The sequence below is a fragment of the Panthera uncia genome, chromosome C2 (assembly GCF_023721935.1).
Source record: "Panthera uncia isolate 11264 chromosome C2, Puncia_PCG_1.0, whole genome shotgun sequence".
Lineage (NCBI taxonomy): Eukaryota > Metazoa > Chordata > Mammalia > Carnivora > Felidae > Panthera > Panthera uncia.
In genome coordinates, this window is record NC_064810.1 from 109,299,822 (window position 1) to 109,326,019 (window position 26,198).

Genomic DNA, 26,198 nt, shown 5'->3' on the forward strand with positions numbered 1-26,198 from the left:
TTTTGCAATTTAAGTCTTATTCAGTTCCATTTTTTTTCCTGTTTTTGTTAAATATAATTGCTATTAGAATGTCCTAAAACATGCTCTATGGTTTAATCTAAAATTTAACTTTAAAATGGAATGCAAGGCAAATGAAATACGTATTTGCCATTAGACTCTGATTCTACCTAGATGAACAGTAGCTGAAAAAATTCTAATTAATTGAATTAATTAATTGAATGCTCTTCTTTAGTGTTGTTGGAGAGTTACATTAAGTTATGTAAATAACACCAAATTCCATTGGATCATAGTAGGTCTATTACTTTAAAAAAATTAAATCTTTATTCATGAATATTCACTTTGGTGAGACACTTGTGGCTTAAGGTGGGCTTCATAAAAAATAGATTCTGAGATGGATATTTGGGTGTCAGGTTTATTAGGGAATGCCCTCAGGAATACTGCTAGGGAGTAATGTGATGCACGTGTGCAAATTTTCTCAGATTGAGGCAAAGGATCCAGGCCTTATTACCCTTCCTTCACTGACCAGCCCACCGGATGTGAGCTGCCCACAGCGGAGGGGATGTGCAAGGCAGCCTCCTTCAAAGGAAGAGCAGTTCCCCAAGTATGATGCAACTGTGAGCTCTAACCACCCAATGCTCCAAAGCAGTGCAGAAATAACTACCTCCCTCCTGAAGGTGGTGGGTACACAACAGTAAGTGCTACAAATTTCAACAAAAAAAAAAAAAAAAAAAAAGTCTTCCAGTATACCATTGGCATTCTGACCATGATATCATTACTACTGAAATTGAGACCTGAAAAGAATATAGGTCATCATCAAGCACCAACCCTTTCGGAGCATTAAGGGGGAAACCACACAGATACACTCTACAAATCAAACAACTTTGAAAGACACTGGACTAATGCCGTTCAGCTCAATTTCAACTCCTGTTTATCCATATTCTATATATTCCTCCTCAGGTTCCTCACTTGGATGCCTAAATGGCATATTAAAATAAAAATCAACCATTTGACTTTCCCTGCATAAGTGTGCTTCTCTCCCAAGACACCTCGCTTCAGCAAGCGGTACAGTCATTCTTCCAGGTGCTCAAATTAAAATCATCTGACTCAGTATACCTCACTCCCTGTTGTGCATCCAATGCGTTAGTACATCATGTAGGCTCTTCCTACAAACACAAGTAGAATCCGAGCACGAACACAGTCACTCCTTTAGCATAAGCCTCTATCTCTGCTTGACTATTGCAGCAGCTTCCTAAGTGGTCTCTCCACCTCTCCTTTGCCTTGTAATCTATTTTCCACATATCAGAGTGATTCTGTTACAACTGAGAAAGACCATGTCACTCCTTTGCGTAAAATATTCCAAACACTTCGTAATTCCCACACAGCCCCACTTACTATCTATCTTAACCACCTGCCAAATTCCCCTCATTCCCTTTGCCCTGCCTACACTAGTTGTGCTCTTCCTAGAACACACCCACCAAACTCATGTCCGACCCCAACGGCCTTTTTCACTTGGCTTGCTCTGCCTTGAACTCTGGGCAGAGAGTTAGATATCTGCATGGATGTTTCCCTCACTTCTGTGGTTCACTGGTGATCTTTTCACAGCTTTTGTGATCTTGAAATTCAACTTTGTTCTAATATGGCTGTTAGTATTGATGGTAGCTTACTTTGTTGAAATACCTAGCACATAAGCAACGAGCACAGTAGAAAAATAGAAAAGGTAAAGATGATGATGGAGAAAGTAATTTTGCAGTTTTGCTCAAACAAAGAATGTTCTAACAACTACTGCCATACGGAGGGGACTGACACAAAGGTGGTCTCCAATGTCCAAAGGGGGTCCACAAGGTGCTAGAGAATCACCTGCTGGTGATTATATTCATGGGCTTGGATTACAGATTGGCCAAATGAATCTCAGGTTATCTTACACACCTGAGTTCATATGATTTTATTAGAATTTTAAAGACCTTTTTTTTGTTTTTTTACTATTTTTTGAACCCCAAGATATTTTAATTCATGGTCAGATTTCACTAGACAATCTATCTCAACATGCTCATGGTTTGCCATTAAGATGACTCTTTTGTAAATAAGGTAAAAAGCAGCAGACTTTTTTGAAGCATTCATTATGCATATGAGTACTTGATTAGAAATATGGCAACGGGAAATAAATAATCTCTTGAAAGTTCATTACTGAATGATGCTATCATGTTCTAAATAAGCACAGTGTGAATTTCAGACTGGCTCATTAATCATTAGAAGACAACTCTAATCAGTGGAATGTGACTCTAACTTTACTTTGGGGCAATTGTACTTGATTGAAAATAACAGCCAATTAAGAAAAAAAAGTACAAATGATTGGCAAGAAGGAAAGAGAGAACTTTAAAATCTTAGACATAATGACTCCATTGATTGCTAAAAATTGAGTTGTTTAAAACTTTCAGTTTGTTATAGTTGCCCTGAATTGATCCTGCACTATGGAGACTAAGAGAGTAATTTCTAAATATACTATACAGCATTCATTCTCTCCTTCCTTAGTTTAGAACCCCAATTATATCTGACACTACAATGCACACATGGAATGGGCCACATTTCTAGCGATCTGCCTTTATGGTTAGGTGACAAAATTCTGGAGAATGGGTTGTAACTTAAAGTGATGGGGAACTTCTGAGGAGAAGGGGCTATATTTTCTGACTGTTTTTCAAGAGTTGACTCAGCAGAGAGATATGTTATTTTGCCTTCTCCCTTCCTCCTGCCTGAAGATCAAATTTGATGGATGATGCTACAGAAGTCATCTTAAATGTGATTCTAAAGAGGGTAGCCAGTTAATGGTGGAATGGCCCTGGACAACTACCTCTCTTATGTGAGAAGGAAAAAAACTTCAATCTTGCCATTGTTTTGACTTTTCAGAAACAGACAGCCAAACTGAAGAGGATAATGCTCTGATGCATGACATTATACTGAGTCCAGTGGACTTACTCTCTAGAGCACAACAAAGAAAAAATCCAGTGAGTACAGTAGTTACCGGTTATCTGTCATAATCTTTTGCCCAGCATTGCTTCCTCTGCTATAACAGTATCTCAGCTTTTGTAGAGCCATCTCTCCATCATTGGAAATTATTCTGCTGAGACCGTAGAACAAGATATCCTCTCTCCTGAGCAGGAGGTAGATCCATTAGCCAACCTTGAATGATTGGATTCCATATGCCCTAATCTTGAACCTTGAGCGACATAGAAGATGGACTTGGGAGCAGATTCTTCCACCATCATCCCAAAGGGGCAACTCTTGGTTTCTAGCCAACTAGACACTGTCCTTTATTAACTGTCCTAATATTAACTGTCCTTTATTAGTGTCCTAATCACTGTCCTTTATTAACTCTAGTTATATGTCTTTTTCTTCAATACAGTAGTCCTCCCTTATCCAAGGAGGATATATTCTAAGACCTTCAGTTGATGCCTGAAATCATGGATAGTACCAAACCCTGCATAGTATGTTTTTTTTCTAAGTATACCTATGATAAAGTTTAATTTATAAATTAGGCACAGTAAGAGATTAAAAATAACTAAGAAAATAATTATAATAATGTATTATCATTAAAGTTATGTGAATGTGGTCTCTCTCAAAATATCATATTGTACTGTACTCACCCTTCTTGTCATGATGTGAGATGATAAAGTGCCTATGTGATAAAATGGAGTGAGGCCAATGACACAGGCATTGTCATAGCAGCATTAGGCTACTATTAACATTCTGACAATACATCTGAGGGAGGATCATCCTCTTCTGGACCACCATTGACACAGGTAACTGAAACTGCACATAAAGCAGGGAGAGTACTGTAAATTATGAGCTACTAATACCATTTCAACATTCTTATTTCATCTTTGCTTTCTTTAAGGGAAGGGGCTATATTTTCTTTTCTTTTTGCTTATGTAAACAAAAATGGGTTTTTTTATTCCAAATTGTACCTAACATATGACTAAAGTTGGCCCAATACTTGGTATTAATTAAACTCAGAGCTCATGCCCATTGAAGTTGTCATATTTTATACAATTTTTAGACAGTGCTGACATCAGCTAACTCCTAGGACTTCTGAGATTCAGCATTGGTTCTACACCTGAATGGGATCTTAGGTCACTACTACTTAATGCAACTGGTTACAGTAGAGGTTTAATAAGATCAGTATAATAAGGCCACTTACCTTTCTCTAGTTTATGACTCTGGAATGTACCCTTAGTTAAGCTAGCCATATTATAGATAATGCCACTGACCACCAGCAACATTTGGAGTGCATAAATTAATCTTCACTCCTGGAATAGCAAATCAAGGATAACATGTATGCTAACTTAGTAGAATTTGAACACATTTAGTACAACCCCAGTTGAGTACCATAGAACATGATCAATGTATACTGTACGTATTACTGTAGCAGAGACTGGTCTAGAATACTAAGCAGACTGACTCTTGTTTCTATGCTCTTTCCCCATGCATAATTGTGAGGTACAAGCTTTAGCTCTGGATTCAGGGAACTGGATTAGCGTCTACATTTTCTAATTTGATCAGCATAATTTATATAAACTAAGACTCTGTTTTCTCACTTCTCATCTGTAAAATGAAAATGATTGAATTAATGAATACATTGAGCTTGGAACAATACCTTGTACTTGGAAATGATATAATACTATAAATGTTGGGTATAATTATTAAGATTAGCAATAATTATTTTAATAATAAAAAAGAATTTTATATGTTACTCATTTTATTTTCCACTGATCAATGCAGGATTTAGCATCAAAATTTATAAAGGAAAATAAACACAAAAACAAAACATAGTAGAAAGGTTTTGACTTACCTCCTTTAACTATGAAATATCAAGTGGATAAAAAAAATTGAATTTTTTTTCATCTCTCAAGTTCTTAGAATATCAAACTTTTTCTTAGAATATCAAACTTTTAATCAAATATTTGGTTGAGAAAAGGTCACTTATTACTATGGTATACTGTCTAAAGCTGCACTCAGAGGAAGTTTCATAGTTTTAAATACGTACATAGGCCAAGATGAAAGAATAAAAATAAACTTTTAGAAATGCAAGAAACTGGAAAATTGCCAAATTCAATATAAGTAAAAAAAAATAAGAGAATTTAATAAAGACAGAAATTAATGAAGTAAGAAAATGAAAAAGTACTTGAAGTAATAACTAAGCTAAATAGCTGTTTAATTGAAAAAGTTATAACTTTTATTTAATCCAAAGGGAAGAAGAAAAAGAAATGAGAAAATGAAAAATAAATATGGGGAAATAATCACAGATATTGGAAAAAATTAAAATCATCAAAATGTACCACTTGATCAAACTCCATGAAAATATAGTAATTAATTTCCTAGAAAGATATGTATTATTCAAAGTGACCTCTACAGTGGGAAGTTGTTTTTAATTGAATAACCATAGAAGTAATTTGTCAAAGAGCTATTTCCTTAAAATAATTTAGTAAGCAGAGTGGGTTTGTGTAAGTAAAACCATTCTGTTACATGGACCCTCCAGGAGAGGAAATGCTGACCAGTCACATTAGGCAACCCAGGGTGGGGGTGGGGTCCAGCAGACTGACTTGCTGTGTCATTCTTCTTCCTGACTCAGTCCTGGCCAAATGACACAGTGACACCTGCTGGGAGTTGAGCTTTCCTCTGAGACTTTCCTCAATTTCTTTACCGTGGGTCTTCAGTTTTTCACAGGGATAAAGCTCACTCTGGACCTTAGGGTTTCATTGTCCAGTTAGCTTCTGCTCTCTATGATTTCCCATCGTCTTTCTGATGTGCAGAAACAAAGTGAAATTTCTCATAAATGATGACTTCTCCCGACCCTAATCTCCACAATTCTTTTTTTTCTCTCTTTCTCTTTTAGGGAGAGAGAGTGAGGGCACAAGTGGGGGAGGGGAAGAGAGAGAGAGAATCCCAAGCACGCTCCAGGCTCAGGCTGGAGCCCCAGGTAGGGCTAAATCCCGAGACCCTGGGATCATGATCTGAGCTGAAATGCAGAGTCGGATGTTCAACTGACTGAGCTACCCAGGCAGCCTCACAATTCTTTTTTCTATTATGAGTTTATGTTTATTCACACATCTTTCTTCCTTTCGTTCAGCAAAATCTTAAGGGGCAGAGGGGCAAATGCACACACCTGTTCTGTCACCTTTAACAGAAAGAATTTGTATCATTGCTCAGAAGAGGTCAGAATGTAAGTATTGAAAGTACAGCATATACTTTTGAAATAAACAATTCCACGAAAGCATTTTACTGAGATATTTATACTTACAGAGGCAGTGAAATAGCCTCAAGCTGTAGCAATATAGTCATCAGATCTATTTAATGTCAACATAGTGGGTATCAATACACTTTAGCACACTACTTGTTATTGGTAAGAGTAAAGATCAAAAATATAAAAGGTGACTTGGCTGAAATATATACACTATGTAAGTGTAGACTACATATCAGTTATATGTTTTAAAAAACACCTATACTTTCTCACTAAAAAAATACATCTCTTTTCCTCATTTCCCACGTTATTCTGCTGTATTGAAATTCTTATCTCTTTTTTTTATCCCCACCATTAGGGAAAAAAAAAAAAAAAAAAAGGATTGGATGATAGGAACTTTGAAAGACAGTCTTGGATTCTGCTTAGCTTTCAGCCTGATACTCATAACTATCAAATAGGTAAGCCATCCTTTAACAAAATTCTAACATTCTTGGGGTACCTCGATGGCTCAGTAGGTTAAGTGTCTGACTTTGGCTCAGGGAATGGTCTCACAGTTAGTGAGTTCAAGCCCACATCAGGCTCTCTACTGTCAACACAGAGCCTGCTTCAGATCCTCTGTCTGCCTCTCTCTCTGCCCCTCCCCAGATCACTCTCTCTCTCTCTCTCTCTGTCTCACAATAAACAAATAAACATAAATAAATAAACTCCAACATTCTCATATTTCGTATTAAATCGAACTACAATACCTACTTATAATATCTGAGGATTTAAGTAATTTCTATAAAATTTTGTATGTGAGACTTAGCATTTATTTTGTTTTAAAATCTAGCTTCAGAAATATGGCATCTCCAAAAATCAAAGTGTTCTAGAATAAGTGCTAACAGGAAACCAACTTGTAAGATTTTTTCCAACAAGCTAATTTGAAAGACATCATTTACTTTATGAGACAGAGTAATCTGTCTAAATAAATGTTCTCAATTCTTTAATGAGTTGATCACAGATTCACACACAATGTAACTGTATATGTGAAAACTTCATGTGTATTAATTTCAATGTCTGTAACAAATAAACTCAGGTGAGCAAGTTTTAAGAGACTCGGTATATCAATTTTATATTAATTGGATTAATATATTCTGGTTGTGTACTTCATAAATGACAAGAAAATGCATTATGGTGTTGACTTCCTGATAACACATTAAAACAATTGGTTTCTTAACATAAGGGTGAAAGGTGACCTCAGACCTAACTCTTGTTTGAACCGTCACACTGAGAAGTATTTCTTTCATAATGTAATAGGCTTATAACAATTTCATTAGAAATAATTTGGTTAATTCAGTGGGAAAAATAGAAAAACAAATTATTTGACATTCTCTGATCTTTCCTTTCCTGCTTCATCTCCCATACTGTCACCTTTAAAAGATGCTGACACTTGAATTACCTAGTTCTGCTCTCTGTGCGGTAGCTTACCGAGACTCTGAATGTGATGGCCACTGTCAACTCCAAGTACAGCTTTTCATCATCCTACGGCTTTGGATGGCAACAATGAATAGGGGAGTCTCTTTTGAATAGGGGAGTCTCATTTATAATGAATGCAGTAAGCACAGCAGACTTAACAAGATAAACAAAAATAAAAGATAAATAAAGGTAACTAAAACAACTATTTGTAGGAGACTTTGGGGGAAGAACTCTTCCTATCCTTTGTTCACCTTGTTATTTGCAATCTCTTGCTAACATCTGACATCTTATTGACATGTTTCTTATTTTGTTGACTTTGTCATTCAGAAGAGAAAATACAGCTCAGCATCCCTCTTTTGAATTGCAGAGAGTGAAAACACTCTGGGCCAAGACAACCAGGCAACTGGATATAAAAATCCTGAAAAGGAATTGGAAGTTAGACTTGAGTGACAGCAGATATACTAAGAAATGGAGAAAAGTGACAGCAAACAGGAAGGAGAAAACAAAAGACCACTCTGGTAGGGAAATTAGAAAATGTTGCAAAATTCACCTTGAGAGTAAGTCTATGGACTATTTTGGTATTGAAATTGAAACAGGATTTAGAAAGCCACAGAGATAATAGATAAAATGTTTCATTTAACTATCAAGAACATTCCATTTGACCAGTGGCTTATTTTCTGGGAAAATGCAAACAGAAGGAAAATAGTTTACACAATCACTATGCCTATAAATTAGTAGAGGTCTTATTTACTTTTTGACCACAGAGGGGAAACAGAACTTTACTGTCAGAAGTACTGTGCATCTCATTCAATTCCTTAAGTGTCCAAGGAAAAAGTGACAATGCACAGCAGAGTCAAGCCACCTGCCCAAGTTAAGTGAAACTAGAACCTGTACCTACTGACTTCTAGAGAGATGGTCTTTTCAAGATTTATTTGATGGTGTGTTTTTTTTTTTTTTAATGATTGGACTTCCAGCTTCAATACCATTATGGTAGAGAAAGGCAAGGGTGGCCAGGGAAACCTGCCCACAAAGGAAGTGCAGATCAATGGACTGGGATGGGCATGGACAGATTTCTGAAATGGTAGCAAATGATGTCATATGAATCTTCCCAAAGATTCATTAAACAAACAAACAAACAAACAAACATTTGGGGCACCTGAGTGACTCAGTGAGTTAAGTGTCCGGCTTCAGCTCCAGTCATGATCTCACAGTTCACGAGTTTGAGCCCCATGTCAGGCTCTGTGCTGACAGCTCAGAGCCTGGAGCCTGCTTTGGATTCTCTGTCTCCCTCTCTCTCTCTGCCCCTCCCCACTAGTGTGCATTTGCTCTCCCTTTCTGAAAATTAAATTAACATTAAAATAAAACCACAACTGTTTCTTTTAATGTTTATTTTTGAGAGAGAGAGAGAGAGAGAGAGAGAGCGCGCAATGGGGGTTGGGCAGACAGAAAGTGAGACACAGAAACTGAAGCAGGCTCCAGGCTCTGAGTTGTCAGCAAAGAACCTGATGAGGGGCTTGAACCCAAGACCAGGAGATCATGACCTGAGCTGAAGTCTGATGCTTAACTGACTGAGCCACCAGGTGCCCCCCAAACCACAATTATTTAAAGGTACTAAGGAACTAGGTAAGTGCAAACAAAAGACAAGGGAAATTGTCATCTCAAAAACTTGTCATTCAGGTTAAGAAATGCCTGAATATGCTCCAAAGAGCATCTATAGAGAAAACATTCAGCCTATCCAGCTCAGGTCATGCAGAGCTGGATGCATAACATCTGACATCTTATTGACATGTTTCTTGTCATTGGCATGACCAAATGCAGAGAAAAGTGCTCAGCATTAGAGTCACAGCTAAGAATGTAAAAGGCAAATCTGTGAGAGAACTGCAGAAGTGCGAAGACCCAATATTTGCACATTAAATTCTGCAGAGGTCCCTCACGGCCCACTAAACTATAAATGTGCAAAGCAGAGCCCTGGGTATCTGGCAAAGAAAGCAGGGAGAGGCCAAATAGAAATAAAGTGTGAAAGACAGATTTATCAGGTGAGATCTGTGAGTTTGCTGCTTTCTTTTTTTTTTTTTTTAATTTTTTTTTTTTCAACGTTTTTTATTTATTTTTGGGACAGAGAGAGACAGAGCATGAACGGGGGAGGGACAGAGAGAGAGGGAGACACAGAATTGGAAACAGGCTCCAGGCTCCGAGCCATCAGCCCAGAGCCTGACGCGGGGCTCGAACTCACGGACCGCGAGATCGTGACCTGGCTGAAGTCAGACGCTTAACTGACTGCGCCACCCAGGCGCCCCACTGCTTTCTTAACCAACTGCATTCCCCGACTCACCTGCCAATCAGGCTTACTGATTTGAAACATCAAAGAAAAGAGTCTGATGCTGGCAAAATATCGGAGTCTTCAGAAGCAGAGTAGCCATGATAGGTGAGTCTAAAAATGTGAAATATGTTTTGCCTGAGTCGGCAGCTTATCACTATGCCATCCCAGTGAAAACCTTCAGGGAATTAGGCTTAAAAAAAAAAAAAAAAAAAAAAAAAAAAAAAGCAGCAGCTGTTTGCTGTGAGGAATAAGAAGGATTATCAGCTGCTTCATTTCCAATGGAAAGAACGAAGTTACAGTTTGAATCCAAGAAAATTAACCGACTGCTGTGACAACAAATTCCCAGAAGAAGACAACAGAGTCCAGAGTTGCTACAACTTATTATCTACAATGTCCACTTTTCACCAAACATTATTAAATACACAAAGAAAGAGGAAAGTGTCATCGATAATCTGAAAAAAATACATAACACAAGGCAAGTGGGACCTTACTTTCAGTTGGCCAGATGATGGCTCTGTTAGACAGCTACTTCAGAGCAGCTATTATGTGTTCAAAAATTAAGAAAAAATATTTTAAAAGAATTAAAGGGAAAAAAAGGTCTAAAAGAGTGAGTGGAAAAGATATCTCAACAGAGAAGTGGAAAATATTTAAAAATAGAAATTCTAGACTATAAACATTGAAACAAAAAATTCACTAGATGGGACTGGGGAGCCTGAGTGAGTCAGTCAGTTGATTCTTGATTTTGAATCAGGTCATGATCTCACAGTTTGTAGGTTCGAGCTCCACATTGGGCTCTGCACTGACAACAGAGCCTGTTTTGGATTTTCTCTCTCTCTCCCTCTCCCCTTCCCCCCCTCTCTCTTTCTCAAAATAAATAAATAAACATTAAAAAAAATTCACTAGATGGATCAACATCAGATTGAAAGTGGCAGAAGAAATAACTGGTGAGATGTATAAGAAGATGAATAGAAATTGCTCAGTCCCAAGAACAGAGAGAGAGAGAGAAAGAGAGAGAGGGAGGGAGGGAGAGAAAGTACTAAAAAAAAAAAATAGAAAAATAAAATAGAAAAATAATAGTAAAATAACCCCTGGGATAATACCAAGCAGCCTAACACACAAGTAAGTAAAGTTCCAGAAGGAGAGGGGAGAGAGAGACAGGTATAGAAAAATATTTTAAGAAATTATGCCTAAGCACTTCACAGACTGGTAGACAATCTTAACTTTCAGATCAACAAATCAAAACAAATACTACACATATACATAAAGGATAAATATAAAGAAAACTAAACTGAGTCAAACTGCTGAAAAAATAAAAAAAAAATCTTGAAAGCACCTGGAGAGAAAGAACACAAAACATATACAAGAAAAATGATACAATTAGTAGCTGGCTTTTTACCATAGTAAAAGGAGTCCAGAAACATATTCAAAGTGCTGAAGAATTTTTTTTCCAGAAAAATTTCCTTAAAAAATAAAGGGTGGATATTTTCAGATAAACCCACCATGAGGAAATTCATCTCCAGCTGATCTCCTCTATAAAAGAAAAAAAAAAGTGTTAAAGGAAGTTCTATAGGCTAAATGAATTGTTCTCTGACTGCAAGATAATGAAATTACAAATGAATACAATACATCTAGAAAAGCCCCAAAGATACATAAATTAAACAAGTCAGCTCTACACAAGCTAGGGGTCAAAGAAGAAATCACAAAAGAAGTTAGAAATTCATTTGAACCAAATGCTACCGAAAACTTTATAGGAGAGTGGGGTTCTTGGGCCCCACACCATGAAAGGAGTGCCAAAGGTCAAAGGCACAGGCAAAGTGTTAGATCTAGACTACAGGTCTAGCTGAAGGCAGACACAGTGTTAACAGAGTAGTTACTCAAACCCTCAAAAGAGAGCTCTGCTTAAGTGGAGAAAGCTCCAGCCCAGGTTCCCACTCTGGTCTAATATGTTAATGAGGGAAAGGGAGGAAAAAAAATACTCCATCCTGATTGGTTGGAAGGGCCTCATGCTGACTGACCAATATTGGCAGGTAATTCAGGCAGCTCTTTGACACTTTTTGGAGCATGAGTCCTCTGTTTTAAGTCCTGTTTGTCTATGGGGCCACATTCTGGTTCCGCTTTGTAAGAGAAATCAGTTTAGGGGCGCCTTGGTGGCTCGGTCACTTAAGCGTCCCACTTCGGCTCAGGTCATGATCTCAGGGTTTATGAGTTCGAGCCCCGCAGGGGGCTCTGTGCTGACAGCTCAGAACCTGGAGCCTGCTTCAGATTCTGTTGTCTCCTTTTTTCTCTCTGCCCCTCCCCCACTTGTGCTCCGTCTCTCTCTCTCTCTCTCTCTCTCTCTTTAAAAAAAATTATAATAAATGTAAAAAGGGGGGGGGGAAAGCAGTGTAATGATAACATCCAACAGAAGGTGCCCCCTTGCATAATGTTTTTCACTTTGGGCTTGTTCCCTGTCTCAAAAACAGCAAATCAACTATGTGGAATTCAACGGAAATAGGGAAAACAATGTATGTTTCTATTACAAAAGAAAAAGGTCTAAAACCAAAAATCTAAGTGTCCACCTTAGGAAGATAAGAAATGTAGAACAAAATTAAGGAGAGGAAAGGAAAGAAGGAAGAAAGGGTGGAGGGGAAGAAGAAAGGAAGGAAGGTTGGTTATAATCGCTTTCAAGTCCAACCTCTGGTTCATTTCAGAGTTTGCATCTGTTGATCTTTTGATTATTTTCCCTTGAGGATTTCTCATGGTGTCCTGTCTCTTTGCATAGTGAATATTTGGGGATTGTATCATGGATATTTTGAATATTACATTGTGAGACATGAGACATGGAGTCCTGTAACAATCCACTAGAGAATATTGATCAGTGGTGGTGGTGGTTTCAGAAGGCCGTTTACCTAGTTGAGTTCAAACCTGAAGTTCTAGCTTCTCTTCCATGGATAGAGTTCCAATGTCAGCTGAACTTTCAAAGCCTTTGCCATGTTGCTTTTAGTGTTTCCTACAGATGCACAGCTCCAGCGAAGCCAGGACTTGTGTCAACTGATAGGCACACTTGGAGCCTCCCCCACCTTCCCTTCTCTCCTCTCTGCAACTTGCCACATATTCTCTGACTCCCAGGCTTCCCTTTTCCTATTCCTCTGGCTTGAACGTTGTCTTGTTTGGTTTTATGTTTTGGTTTTTGTTTTGTTTTGCTTTGCTTTTGGAGTTTTAGCTACTTGCACCGGGCAGTTGTGCGCAATTGGAGTCGCCCTTGGAGCAAACAAGGGCTCCTTTTCCTGTTCCTCCGACTAGGGTTTCTCTCTGAAATTTTCTCCCTGCACCAACTGCACTGTTTCACAGTGAAGCTGCCTTTGATCAGGGCACAAAGGTAAAAGAGGGGGAAATAATCAGGAAACTCAACGTTGTAAGGGTCATTTCTCCGGTTTGGTCTTTCTCCCCCGATTTATTTGCTGTTGTTAATTTTCCGAGGTCTCAGGTAGTTGTTTGGTTTTGGCATTCTGTCCAAAGTATTTGTCTGTAATCGCTGAGAAAGATAAAGAATAGTGGGCTAACTTCATGCTGATTAGCCCCAGAAATCTAGGGGTGATCTTGTTCATCTGCCCCTTTTTCCAAATTTTCTGTGATAAGCACAAGCATTACTTATATATTTAGGAACAAACATAAAACAATACAAAAAGTCTATGCATTAAGTTTTCTAAAGCTGCTTGTAATAGGAGTTGTTTTACAGAATTTCAGCCCAGCATAATTGAAAGAAATGGAATACTGTCACTTCTGTAGGATTCTGTTGTTTATATGTATTTGCCTTCTTACTAGAACATATGCCTGTTGTTAGAAACTGTCTCTTACCCATCTTTGTTTCTGTCCACCGTGCTCAGCACTGCATATAACCCACAGTAGATGTTAAATTGCTCTGGATTAGATTATCTGATATCATAGCTCAGAACTTCCTCTGTTTATGTGAAGTGAAGTCCTCTCTGGCTATCTGCTGTAAATAGCTGACTATGTGCTTTGTTTCTCCCTTCTTCCACCCCCACCCTTCACTATTTAATTCAAAATCCTATAGTGACTTACAGAGGAGCTGAGTTGAAAACAAAAGACTCTAAATATTTAATAATAACAGCTTTAAGAAGAAAAATTACTTCTGTCAATGGTATGTCAAATGGACTTAAAAATTATTTTTGCAAGAAAATAGCAAGATTCCTATTGTTACTGACCCTTCTAAAGGACCTTTCCAAAAACAAGAGATTATGTCTAGACCTTGAGAAAACAAATGACCAATGTCCATAGATATATGAAATTAAAGATATTGATCATTTGGGATAAATTTTCACATATCAAAAGACTGATACAATGATACCTTGCATATAATTAGTCCTAGATCACATATCTGACTCATTTTGAGAAAGTACTTATTTGATCAAAAATAATTCTAAAAATAATGAGCAAAAATCAATGAAGAGATGAATTTTATTATTTGTTTGTTTTATTAGTATAAAAACAGTAATAAATCAGGTTCTGAACTCAGATAATTGAATTAGTTGTAAGAGTTGCTAATATTACATAATAATGAGAACAGTCACCATTCTACTGCATCACTCACACTGGTTTAATAAAATTATTTTTTCTAATATGCAATTAATATTGAAATTATAATTTTTTTAAATGTTTATTTTTGAGAGAGAGAGAGAGAGAGAGACAGAGTGCAAGCCAGGGAGGGGCAGAGAGGAAGACACAGAAACTGAAGCAGGCTCCAAGCTCTGAGTGATCAACACAGCGACGGACATGGGGTTCGAACCCAGGAGCCGTGAGATCATGACCTGAGTCAAAGTTGGCTGCTTAACCAACTGAACCACCCCAGGGCCCCTGAAATTATAATTCTTAAAAAGAGTATCATGATCTCAAATTCCGCCATCTTAACACAACTATGAACATTTTCAATTTTCTTGAAATCATTTTTTTTTCTGGGCATCTGTTTCTCATTTAGCTTTAACGAGTCTACACAATTTATACCACACTTTCCCTTTTTCTAAGCCTTACTACGATGCCGTATTGTCTTCATCACCTTAATTTTCACTGGTACTTATGCTAAAGAGAGATGGCACCATGGCTGTTGCAAACAGTTTTTTGGTAGGTAATTAAGCCCATCCCACTTTTTACTTAATTAAATAATACTGTTAGAGGGGCACCTGGGTGGCTCAGTCGGGTAAGCGTCCAACTCTTGATTTTGCCTCAGGTCGTGATCTCTAAGTTTGTGAGCTCCAGCTCCAGCCCAGGGTTGGGCTCTGTTAGCATGGAGCCCAACAGAGCCTGCTGGGATTCCCTCCCTCCCTCTCTCTCTGCCCCTTCCCCACATGTGCACGTGTGCATGCTCTCCCTCTCTCTCAAAATAAATAAACTTTAAAAAATAATACTGTTTTAAAATTGTATCCAATGTGATTTTCTATTTTTTGATGTTTTTCTTAGTGGGAATTCTCAGAAGTAGAATTGATGGTTTAAAATTAAAATTATTTTTTTATATTTCTGAAAATTGTTATTTAATTGGTGTTCCAAAATGTTTTCTTTTATCAGCAATATATAAATTTACTTTCTTTTTACTTTAATTTTTTTAATGTTTATTTATTTTTGAGAGAGAAAGAGAGAGACAGAGTGCAAGTGGGGAAGGGGCAGAGAGAGGGAGACACAGAATCTGAAGCAGGCTCCAGGCTCTGAGCTGTCAGCACAGAGCCCAACGCGGGGCTCAAACTCACGAACTATGAAATCATGACCTGAGCTGAAATTGGACGTTTAATGGACTGAGCCACCCAGGTGTCCCTAAAATTACTCTCTTTACTGTACTTTTTAAATCATTTAGTGGTATCTTTCCTTTTATTTTTTTTTTAAGTTTATTCATTTTGAGAGAGAGAGAGAGGGAGCATGAGCAGGGGAAGGACAGAGAGAGGGAGAGAGAGAATCTCAAGCAGATTCTGCACTGTCAGCCTACAGCTCAATGCAGGGCTGAAACTCACAAACCATGAGATCAGGACCTGAGTGGAAACCAAGAGTCAAACACTTAACTGACTGAGCCACCCAGGCGCCCCAAGTGGTATCTTTTTGAGGGTGATTGACTCAACAAATAATGGCATGCTGGTGTTATTGTGCACTTCTTTGATTACTAATTAGGCTTAAATGTTTTCATGTTTTTATTGTATTATCTTTTGAAGATTGTTTTTATGCCCTTTGTTTTTAGGAACGAGCTTCTTATAGATCTCTCTGATGCTAAGCAACAAGGAAATGTTTGTAATCATTTTTTAATAATCAAGGGAACAACGTTCTAAAGCCTTTGTAATCTCATTTTCACCAATGCTACTTTTGGCTCATGGAAACCAGTTTTTTTTTTAATTTTTTTTAATGTTTATTTATTATCGAGAGACAGAGAGACAGAGAGCGTGAGCAGGGGAGGGGTAGAGAAAGGGGTAAACACAGAATCTGAAGTAGGCTCCAGGCTCTGAGCTGTCAGCACAGAGTCCGACGCGGGGCTCGAACTCACAAACTGCAAGATCATGACCTGAGCTGAAGTTGGTCACTTAACCAACTGAGCCACCCAGGCGCCCCTGGAAACCAGTTTTTAATACGTCTAGTTGCTGAACATGAACTGAGCATATAATAGAGACTAGACTCTTTACACTTACTATCTCATTTAAATATTTTTGTCCGACCAGTGAGGTGGGTACTATTATTTACTGTCAGTTTAGAAGTGACTGGAGAGATTTTTAGAGAGGGTAAATTACCAACTATCACACAGCTGGCTACTGCTGAAGTCAAAACTAGACCCATACCCCACATACTTTAACCACCACAAGCCACCAAATAGAGGATGTGTTTTTGACACATCCTGTCGCACAGACGCTGTCAGAGAATGATCTGATGCATACTGTGGCATTTCTGAGCTCTCGCCTTAGCCTTGTAACCAGAAAATATGCAAATAATGGTATATAGTTTACCCCTCAGCATGACCAAAGAGCTGGAATTGCAGAGATATTTTCATCATTATCTGTGTGAGTTGAGGGGACCAGGATGGAATAAAACCTTGGCCTTCCACTAATCCTCAGTCTTCCATTAGCCCATTGAGTGACCCCAGGAGGTTATTTAAGTTCTCGAGTCACAATGGTCTCATCTTTAAAAACATCATTCACAAAGATTTCCTTGGATTAAATGAGATTATATATGTAATGGACCTGACAGGATGCTTGGTACATGATAGGTGCTCAGTAGACAGGTTTTTGTTTTTGTTTTTGTTTTTGTTTTTGTTTTTTGTGTGTGTGCTTAGTTTGCAAGACTTGATTTGGGTGTGCAGTGTGTCAAATGACTCCAAATGATTTTCTCAGACTCTATCTTTCCTGAGAGTTACTAAACTACTTAATTCTTGCGAAGACTTTAATCGGAAGAAACTGATCCATTTTAGAACTTCTAACAAGTACTTACACATTGGAAACTTTCCAGCATAGACTAACTTACCACATTGCTGGACAATTTCATGTCCTCCAGAATCTCTGTACCTTGACTATTCATCATGTAAATTCCTGAAATAGGTTTAAATAATTGATTGAGGGAAAGAATAAAGAACCTCATACCATTAACAAGATTTAATTCTGACTCCCACAAGCCTAATTACCTCCCTGAAAAGTACTCTTCTGTACTGTGGCTCCTGTCTCTTAAAACAATTAGCCACGGTCTTGATTTTTGTTTCTGTTCATTACCTATAGTCTTTATCTTCAAAGTAGGTGTGGATAGTGGATCACTACTTTTTTTTTTTTGTTAATATTTATTTATTTTGAGACAGAAAGAGAGAGCATGAGCAGGGAAGGGGCAGAGAGAGAGGGAGACACAGAATCCGGAGCAGGCTCCAGGCTCTGAGCTGTCAGCAGGGCTTGAACCCACCAGCCGTGAGATCATGACCTGAGCTGAAGTCAGACGCTCAACCGACTGAGCCACCCAGGCGCCCCATGATCACTACTTTTTAATCCAACACTGATATAGGCACCACTCTAAGATATCAGTACTTCTTTGGAAGCAATTTATTTTGTAGAGCCTTTTATAATCTAATTGTTCCTGATTCATGATTTAGTTTAAGGAGATTCTCAGTGAAACATGCTCTATTCTTCTGTTTGCTCATATCATATTGCTTTCTGCAGGGGGATGGTAAGCTATTTGGCCTTTCTCACACGATCACAGTCTTTCTCTTGGAATAACTAGGGTTATTGGCTTTATTAAATTCAAGAGAAGTACAATTTCCAAAGTATGTCTCACTTAGGAGCTGGGGCCACTGTATCTAATTTCCTTCACTCAGTAAAGACGGTGGAAAGAATATTTGGAGTATGCAGAGAATAAATAGGTTAGCTAGATATTTAAGTCTGACTATGAATGACACAAAGGTTTCATTGTTTTAAACTGCTTTGCAGTACCTCCTATATTATAATTATTGTCTGTTTGGGCTTTAACAATCCAGTGCTCACCTAATTAAAATGACACTGTTAACTCTTATTCAGGCTGCGTGGTATTTCTATTCCTACTATGATGGATAAATCATTTGGAGGACATAACCCTTCACAACCTTTATCAAGACCTCACACTGTAATCTGTCAGAACTAGTCCCTGAATACAGTTCTTCTTTCTTCTGCTGCTGAACATTTATATAGCAATGAAATGTTAATAACTCCTAAGAGAGTTGGCTGGATTGTACTGTATTTTAGAAGGAACAATTATTTCTCAGAGGCCCCAAGATTTAAATTGGATAGTCTATCCAGGGTCTTCAACCTCAGAGACTTCTCTAGAAGTAGAATGATCCAGAAAAGCCATTTTGGATAGGCTTTGAAAATTTCATCTTTTCTAAAGAAATTGTATTGAGGCCAATAACATAAATATGGTTGGAATATGGTTGGAATATTCCTTTCTTGACTGCCATATATTAAACGTTTGACTTCCCTGAATTTCCTCACTTACCACTTCACAAAATACATGACTCTTCTCTTGGCCATGGTATGATTAAATGCCATTCAGCACATCTGATCATAATATTTTGCACATAAAAACCTAGCTACTATACACCAGAGTTGACAGGGGTAATCCTTACAATTTCTACGTAATAATGCCAAGTTCCCTTTCTGTGTATAGTTCACATTTGGTTTATCTATTTCTGTTCTTGATTTGATTCTGGCCAGAGCCATGCAAGTGTAAGAACTTATATTAATCTACATCTCTGCCTGCCACAGTCATCTAAGTTTCCACTTTATCCTCTGTAACTATGGGTAGGGTTTTAAAATCTCACTGACATTTAGAAGAAATTTTAGAAGAAAAATGTGTGTGCTGGGTGGTGCTTTAATAGTGATTCTCTCTCTTTTCAGAAGCTCCTTAATTCCTAAAATGACTTTTTAGTGGCTTGACTATGTACTGTTCACTCAGCGTATGTTTTGAACATGGATGTTGGACAAATATTTGCATGGCTCAGTTTTATTCTTTCCTTCCGTGAGTTTTGACATTTCTTTCTGATAGTAAGTTCACAAGAAATTCAATCTCAATCTAAAATCTAATTATATGTATATCAAATGTACGTGCATATTTGTTTTGGTCACTCCACAGAAGGAGATGAACCTATACCCAGCATTTGGTTTAAATGTTAAGACTGCTGGGCCGCCTGGGTGGCTCAGTCAGTAGAGCGTCCGACCCTTGATTTCAGCTCAGGTCATGATGTCACAGTTTATGAGATCAAGCCCCACACCAGGCTCTGCACTGACAGCTCAGAGACTGCTTAGGATTCTCTCTCTCCCCCTCTCTCTGCCCCTCCCCACTTGCATGCGAACACGCTTTCTCTCCCTCAATCTCAAAATAAAGAAATAAACATTAAAAAAAAATGTTAAGACTCCTGAAGCCACACACACCAAGAGAGTAGGAAAAGGTTTGTTATATAATGAGGCTTTTGGAGGGAGCAGGCTGCCTCCTCAGCAGGTCCAAAAGTGATTTGGGAGAGCAGGGAAAGGAGACTAGTTCAGGGTTGGGGCTTTTTATTCTATTTAGGGCTGGGGCTGCAGCGAGGCTCCTGCATGTGGCTTGAACTTCCTGCGTGAGCCCAAGGAGGAAGTACCAGCCTTTCTTATCAGCTTGCCCAGATGTGGGGAAAAGAAGCAGAGAGGTTTAAAAACTATCAGTAAACAAGTATCAAAAACCAGAGTCAGACTCTCAATACAATACCACACCTGAATACACCCACCTACCCATGCTGCCTCCTTTATCAAATCTTCCAATAAGACTTCTGTGCAAGGACTTAGGTTCCTTGTCACCCCGGCTCCTAATTCCTGCTCCTTTGTGACTCTCACTTACATTTCATCTCCCAAGGGGGCTTGTGTCTTTGCATTTGGGTTGATCAACATGCAGAATTCCGTCCTGGTACGTGACTGAAAAATCAACTAAAACAAAAATATCTCACTTACACAAGACACTTGTATTTGTGGCAGGCTACTCTAAATGTTTGATCACCCAAGGGGAGAGCGCAATAGGGAGATTATTATCCCCAACGACAGGAATTTGCCACATCTCTTAGAAGGCAGAAGTGCCTACTTAAGTTTGAACTTTAAATAATTAGAAGTGGTTTTTTTTATTTATGACATAAATAAAGCCATTCCCCTGTGATTACATAAGATTTTAAATCTAAGTAATCTAGCAAGTGTGCATGTGTGAGCACTGACACACACACACACATACACACACACACACACCCCTACCCAATGCAAAAGAATGCTGATATGTGGTTTGTTGATCTCGGTGACTCCCTTGATACTGAATGAGGAAACTTCACACAAACTTGTCCTAGACTCAGGAGACTCAGAAATTCTGATATTCCCTCTGGAAAATGAAACTGAAGATCACAAAAGAGCTTTTAAATCAAATTGTATCATTTGTATAAAATTCATAAAGTGGAGTTCTTACAGAAAGTATCCAAATTCATTTTTCCTCTTTTTCTTCCACTGAAAATATTCTTCAGAAAAAAAAAAGGACTAGAACCACTTCTGTTTCTTCCTAAGATATAGAGTCACATCTCACCTCCCCTAATGAAATGTGGGACTAGAGGTGAATTACTTTGAGGGTCAACTTGGCATCATGAGTTGAATTTGTGTGTGAACGTCAAGGCTCTTTTGCTCTCTTGTAATGACGTCACGGTATTTCCTGAGAGAGTTGGGTCTGCAAGCTACCGTGGGCTGCTTCCTTCCCAATCGAACCCCCAGCAAGATTCCTCCTCGAGAGGACAATCTGATGAATGTACTGGCTTGATCTTTGTATTAGAATACGAATAATTTGGATGATTCAAATATAAATTTCAAGGTGTATTTTTCCCCAGTTCTGGGACATATAGTTTTAGAAACAGTTTATCCATCTTTTATGGAAGCAAATCAATATTTTGCATAATGAAGAGTTCCATAGGGCTACCCAATACTAGAAAATATTCAAGATTAAGAGATGCTTGCCTCACCCAAATTTGCTAAAATATTAGGAGGTGATTTTATAGGGGAAAAATTACACATGTTCAGTTCTACATATGTCAAATATAAAAATCAAAACTATTACGTTAAGCTTATGATATTAGATACCTACAATTAATAATGTACCTATTTTCTCATTCAATTATTTTTTTTGCAAGTAATTTTCTTGATTGATATAATTCAAATGACTCAAAGTGGTTTCTTACAAAATGTTCTCAAGGATCCAAATGAATCAATGAATCTTTATACTTAAACATTTCACTTGCTTTCTCTCTAAAACAGAGAAATTAGTTTTAAAACAGATGATACATCCTGATATAGCCTTTGGCCCAAACTAATGCTGACTGAGGAAATCAGCTGTATAATTTCTATAATCTATTTTTGGATTTAAATCTTTGTGAACAAATTTATATTAATAATCAAACAGTTTTAAATCAGGCTAATTAGAATTTGAAAGTGATCAAGACCAGTGATATTTCTCTTGAAAATACCAAGGTTTTACCAAGCTCTCTGGAGCCAGAAAGGCCTCATTTGAGTTCTCAGTTAACTAATCATGTTGTTTTTGGCAAGGCACTTGTCCTCTTTGTGCCTCAGTTTCTGCATCTTCCAAATGGAGATAAAACTACCTGCCTCAATAGGCTAGTTGTGAGAACTGATGTAAATGAAATGCTTTTCAGAAAAAAAGCAGAGCCTGGGGACTTGTTCAGAGTGGCACCTAGGATTAGAGTAACTAATTTCATACTGCATATTCTGAATATTTTTTTCTTCCCTTCTGAAAATATATATTCCTCTGAACTAGTATGTCAGCTCCACAGCAAGGTGAGTTTTAAGTCTGTTTGGCCTGTGCATGTCTCAAGTGTATCATTTATACTTGCTCAGGTGCACATGATACAAAGAAACTGTCATACACACACACACACACACACACACACACGGAAAATTATCTCTCTTCTTCCTGTTCTGAAGATGTTTATACTGCAGGAAATACAATATTGTATGAAGACTTTCTTTTATGTATAAAATACAAAGCTTTTATCCCAAGCTTTATGCCAAATACAATTGAGCTGAAGAAAGCTTCCTTCTTACAAAAGCACCTGCAAATGTTTAACTGGCTAATGTGACAGAGGTTATTCTTACAACTTCACCGGTTTCTAGGCCCATTTTTTTTAAAAAAATAATGTGATGGGATAATAATTTGAGATGCTCTTTTGGGCTAAGAGATATGAGCTATCTTGCTCAGCAAAGAGGCGTCAGAGAAAGAGGAGAGATAAAAGATAGAAACTTCCTAGATTTTTTTTTAAGTTTATTTATTTGTTTGAGAGAGCCAGACAAAGCTTGAGTGGGGAGAGAGGCAGGGAGAGAGTGAGAGAGAGAATCCCAAGCAGGCTCCTCACTGAGAACACAGAGTCCGATGCAAGCCTTGAACCCACAAACGAGGAGATCATGACCTGAGCTAAAACCAAGAGTCAGATGCTTAACTGACTGAGCCACCCAGGTGCCCCAGAAACTTCTTAGCTTTTTGATTCAACCCACTATCAAGGTTTAAGACAGGGTAATTTAGGAGTGATCAGTTAGCCAGAACTAGTTTTTCCTACTTCCACTCAGCTCCAAACCAGGTAAACCTCCTATAAATTCAGGGAGCGAACTGAGAGTATCTCGGCATTGGTTTTTCTCTGTCCTGTATCTTACCTTCACCCCACAATGCATCTGGGTGGACTTTGGAGTAACAGTAGAACTCCTCAGAACAATTTTGAGGATGGTTCAGGAACGGAGAAGACCACCAGCCCCTCTGTATTCCAGTGATTACCAGCCTTGCTGAGGTCCTCCCACCAAATGGTGTGAAAGCTAGCCTCAAAAAGCCTGTAGGGGGTGTTAGAAACATGAATTGTAGCTTCTAGGCACCATAGAGGGCTGTGCAAGGGCAGCCAAGACTTCTCACTGTCCAAAAGAAAGGGTACAGAATTTGGATGAGAGAGGGAATGGTTAGGGCAAGCCTGGAGTTGGTTCCTTCAGCCGAGACAAGCAACAGATGTAGCAACAGATGTGCTGCTCTGTCCTTGCCCGGGGCTGGTTGTGAATGCAGTTCCTTGGTGAGACAAAATTTCTCTTTGGTAAAAACTTGGATTTCTTTGAGAGACTGATATGTTTCTCTCTCTCTCTAAGTTTATTTATTTTTGAGAGACAGAGAGAGTGAGCAGGGGGAGAAGCAGACAGAGAGGGAGAGAATCTCCAGCAGGCTCTACGCTGTCAGCATGGAGCCCGATGTGGGGCTCGAACCCACAAACCATGAGATCATGATCTGAGCTGAAACCAAGAGTCAGACGCTTAACCAAGTGAGCCACCCAGGTGGCTTGATGTTTCTCTCGCTTTTTAAGACTTGAATTCTTTAGCGCAGTTGGAGGTTCACAACAAAATTGAGAGAAAGGTACAGAGATTCCCCATATGCCCTCTACCCCACACATGCCTCGCCTTCCCATTATCAACCTTATTTACCAGAGAGTGTTACATTTGTTACTATAGATGAACCCACAATGACACATCACAATCACCAAAGTCCAGAGTTTATTTGAGGGCTCACTCTTGATGTTATATATTCTTTGGGTTTGGACAAATGTATAATGGCAAGTATCCATCATTAAATGTTATGCAGAGTATTTTCGCTGCTCTAAAGAAATCCTCTGTGCTCTGCTTATCCATCCTTCCCCACAGTCCATCCCTGGTAATCGCTGAACTTTTTATTATCTTTGTACTTTTGCCTTTTCCATAATGTCATGTATTGGAATAATATAGTATGTAGCCTTTTCAGATTGGCTTCTTTTACTAGTAATATCTTCTTTGACTTTTCGTGGCTCGATAGCTCATTTATTTTTCATGTTGAATAATATTCTAATGTATGGATGTACCACAGTTTATTTACCCCTTCACCTCCTGAAGGACACCTTGGTTGCTTTGGAGTTTTGGCAATTTTGAGCAAAGCCATATACATCCGTGTGCAGGTGTTTGTGTGGATATAAGTTTGTCATTTCATTTTGGATAAATACCAAGAGACATGATCACTGGATCATATAGTAAGGGTATAGTTAGTTTTGTAAGAAACCTCCAAACCATCTTCCAAAATGTACAGATGTAACATTTTGCAGTCCCATCAGCAGTGTATGGGAGTTGCTGTTGTTCCATAGCCTCAATAGAATTTGGTGTTGTCACCTTTCTGGACTTTGGGCACTCTTTTTTTTTTTTTTTAACTTTTTAATGTTTATTTACTTTTGAGAGAGGGAGAGAGAGAGAAAGAGAGAGAGAGAGAATCCAAAATCCAAAGCAGGCTCCAGGCATCACAGAGCCTGACATGGGGTTCGAACCCACAAACTGTGAGATCATGACCTGAGCCGAAGTTAGATGCTCAACCAACTGAGCCACCCAGGCGCCCTATTTCTAGGTGTTTTATGGTTTCATATCTTATATTTAGGTTTATGATCCATCTTTAGTTAATTTTTGTGGAGGGTATAAGCTCTGTGCCTAGATTTTTTTTTTTTTTTTTTGCATGTAGATGTCCAGTTTCAGTGCCACTTATTGACGAAATTATCTTTGCTCCATTGTATTACCAAGGGCCACTTGGCTATATTTATGTGGGCCTATGTCTGGACTCTCTATCCTCTTCCATTGGTCTATTTCTCTGTCTTGACTGTAGCTTCATGGTAAGTCTTGAAGTTGGGCAGCACCAGTCTTCCACCTTGCTCTTCTCCTCCAATCTCATGCTGGCAATTCTGGGATGTTTGTTTCTCCATAAAACTTTAAATCAGGTTGTCAATATATATTTCTCTTTTCATGTGAGAGGTTCAACTCAGTCAATGTTTTCTCACTTTGGCTCCCTGCAAAATCAGTGTGAGATGTATCTGCCCAGGCACTGGAATGCTGTTCGTGCTTATAGTTGGGAATTTTTATTTTCTTTCTCTTTTTTAAGTATTTCTTTATTTTGAGAGAGAGAAAGAAAGACAGCAAGTAAGGGACAAGTGGAAAGAGAGGGAGAGAGAGAATCCCAGGCAGGCTCTGCCCTGTCAGGGCTCAAATTCATGAACCATGACATCATGACCTAAGCCAAAGTCAGTTGGTTAAACAACTGAGCAACCCAGGTGCCCCAAATTTGATTCTCTTTTTTAAGTCTTGTTTTCTCCACTTTTCTTTAATTTCATCTTCTGAATCATATCCCTTGGATAAAGTAAATCTAAACATGAACCATTCATAAACAGTCAATCCAAATTGAATGAGCCCACCATTCACCTGCCTCACAGAGATGGAGATCTCGTCAATAAATCTGGAAGATAAGGATATCATTCCCATTCTCTCTTCCAACTAATGCATTTCATTCTTAGTTGTGACTAATGAAACAAGTCATGATTCTTCATAGGACAAGAGGGAAAGCAGACTGCTGGGTGATCAGACTTTCACATAGAATGTTGGCTTCCAAGATCCTATTGACAAAGTCCTCAATAACCCTGATTTTCTCTGCTTGAGCACAGTTGTTGCACTGAAGAGATTTCTCATGTTCTGCTCTTTAAGTCTGTCTTTTTTCTGGGTGTGCTCTTGAACCTGAGTAGGTCCTTCACTGACAGCATGTGAATATGATCCAAAACCACACAGCAAGACGTGCAGAACAGACAAATGCTTAAAGTGCCTGTCTCGATGTGATCTCTTT

General features: G+C 38.4%; 1 pseudogene; it reads left to right on the forward strand.

Moving 5' to 3' along the window:
* The first annotated feature begins 422 nt into the window (after positions 1-422).
* Positions 423-26,198, forward strand: part of LOC125921627 (uncharacterized) — a 38,946-nt pseudogene continuing 13,170 nt past the window's right edge.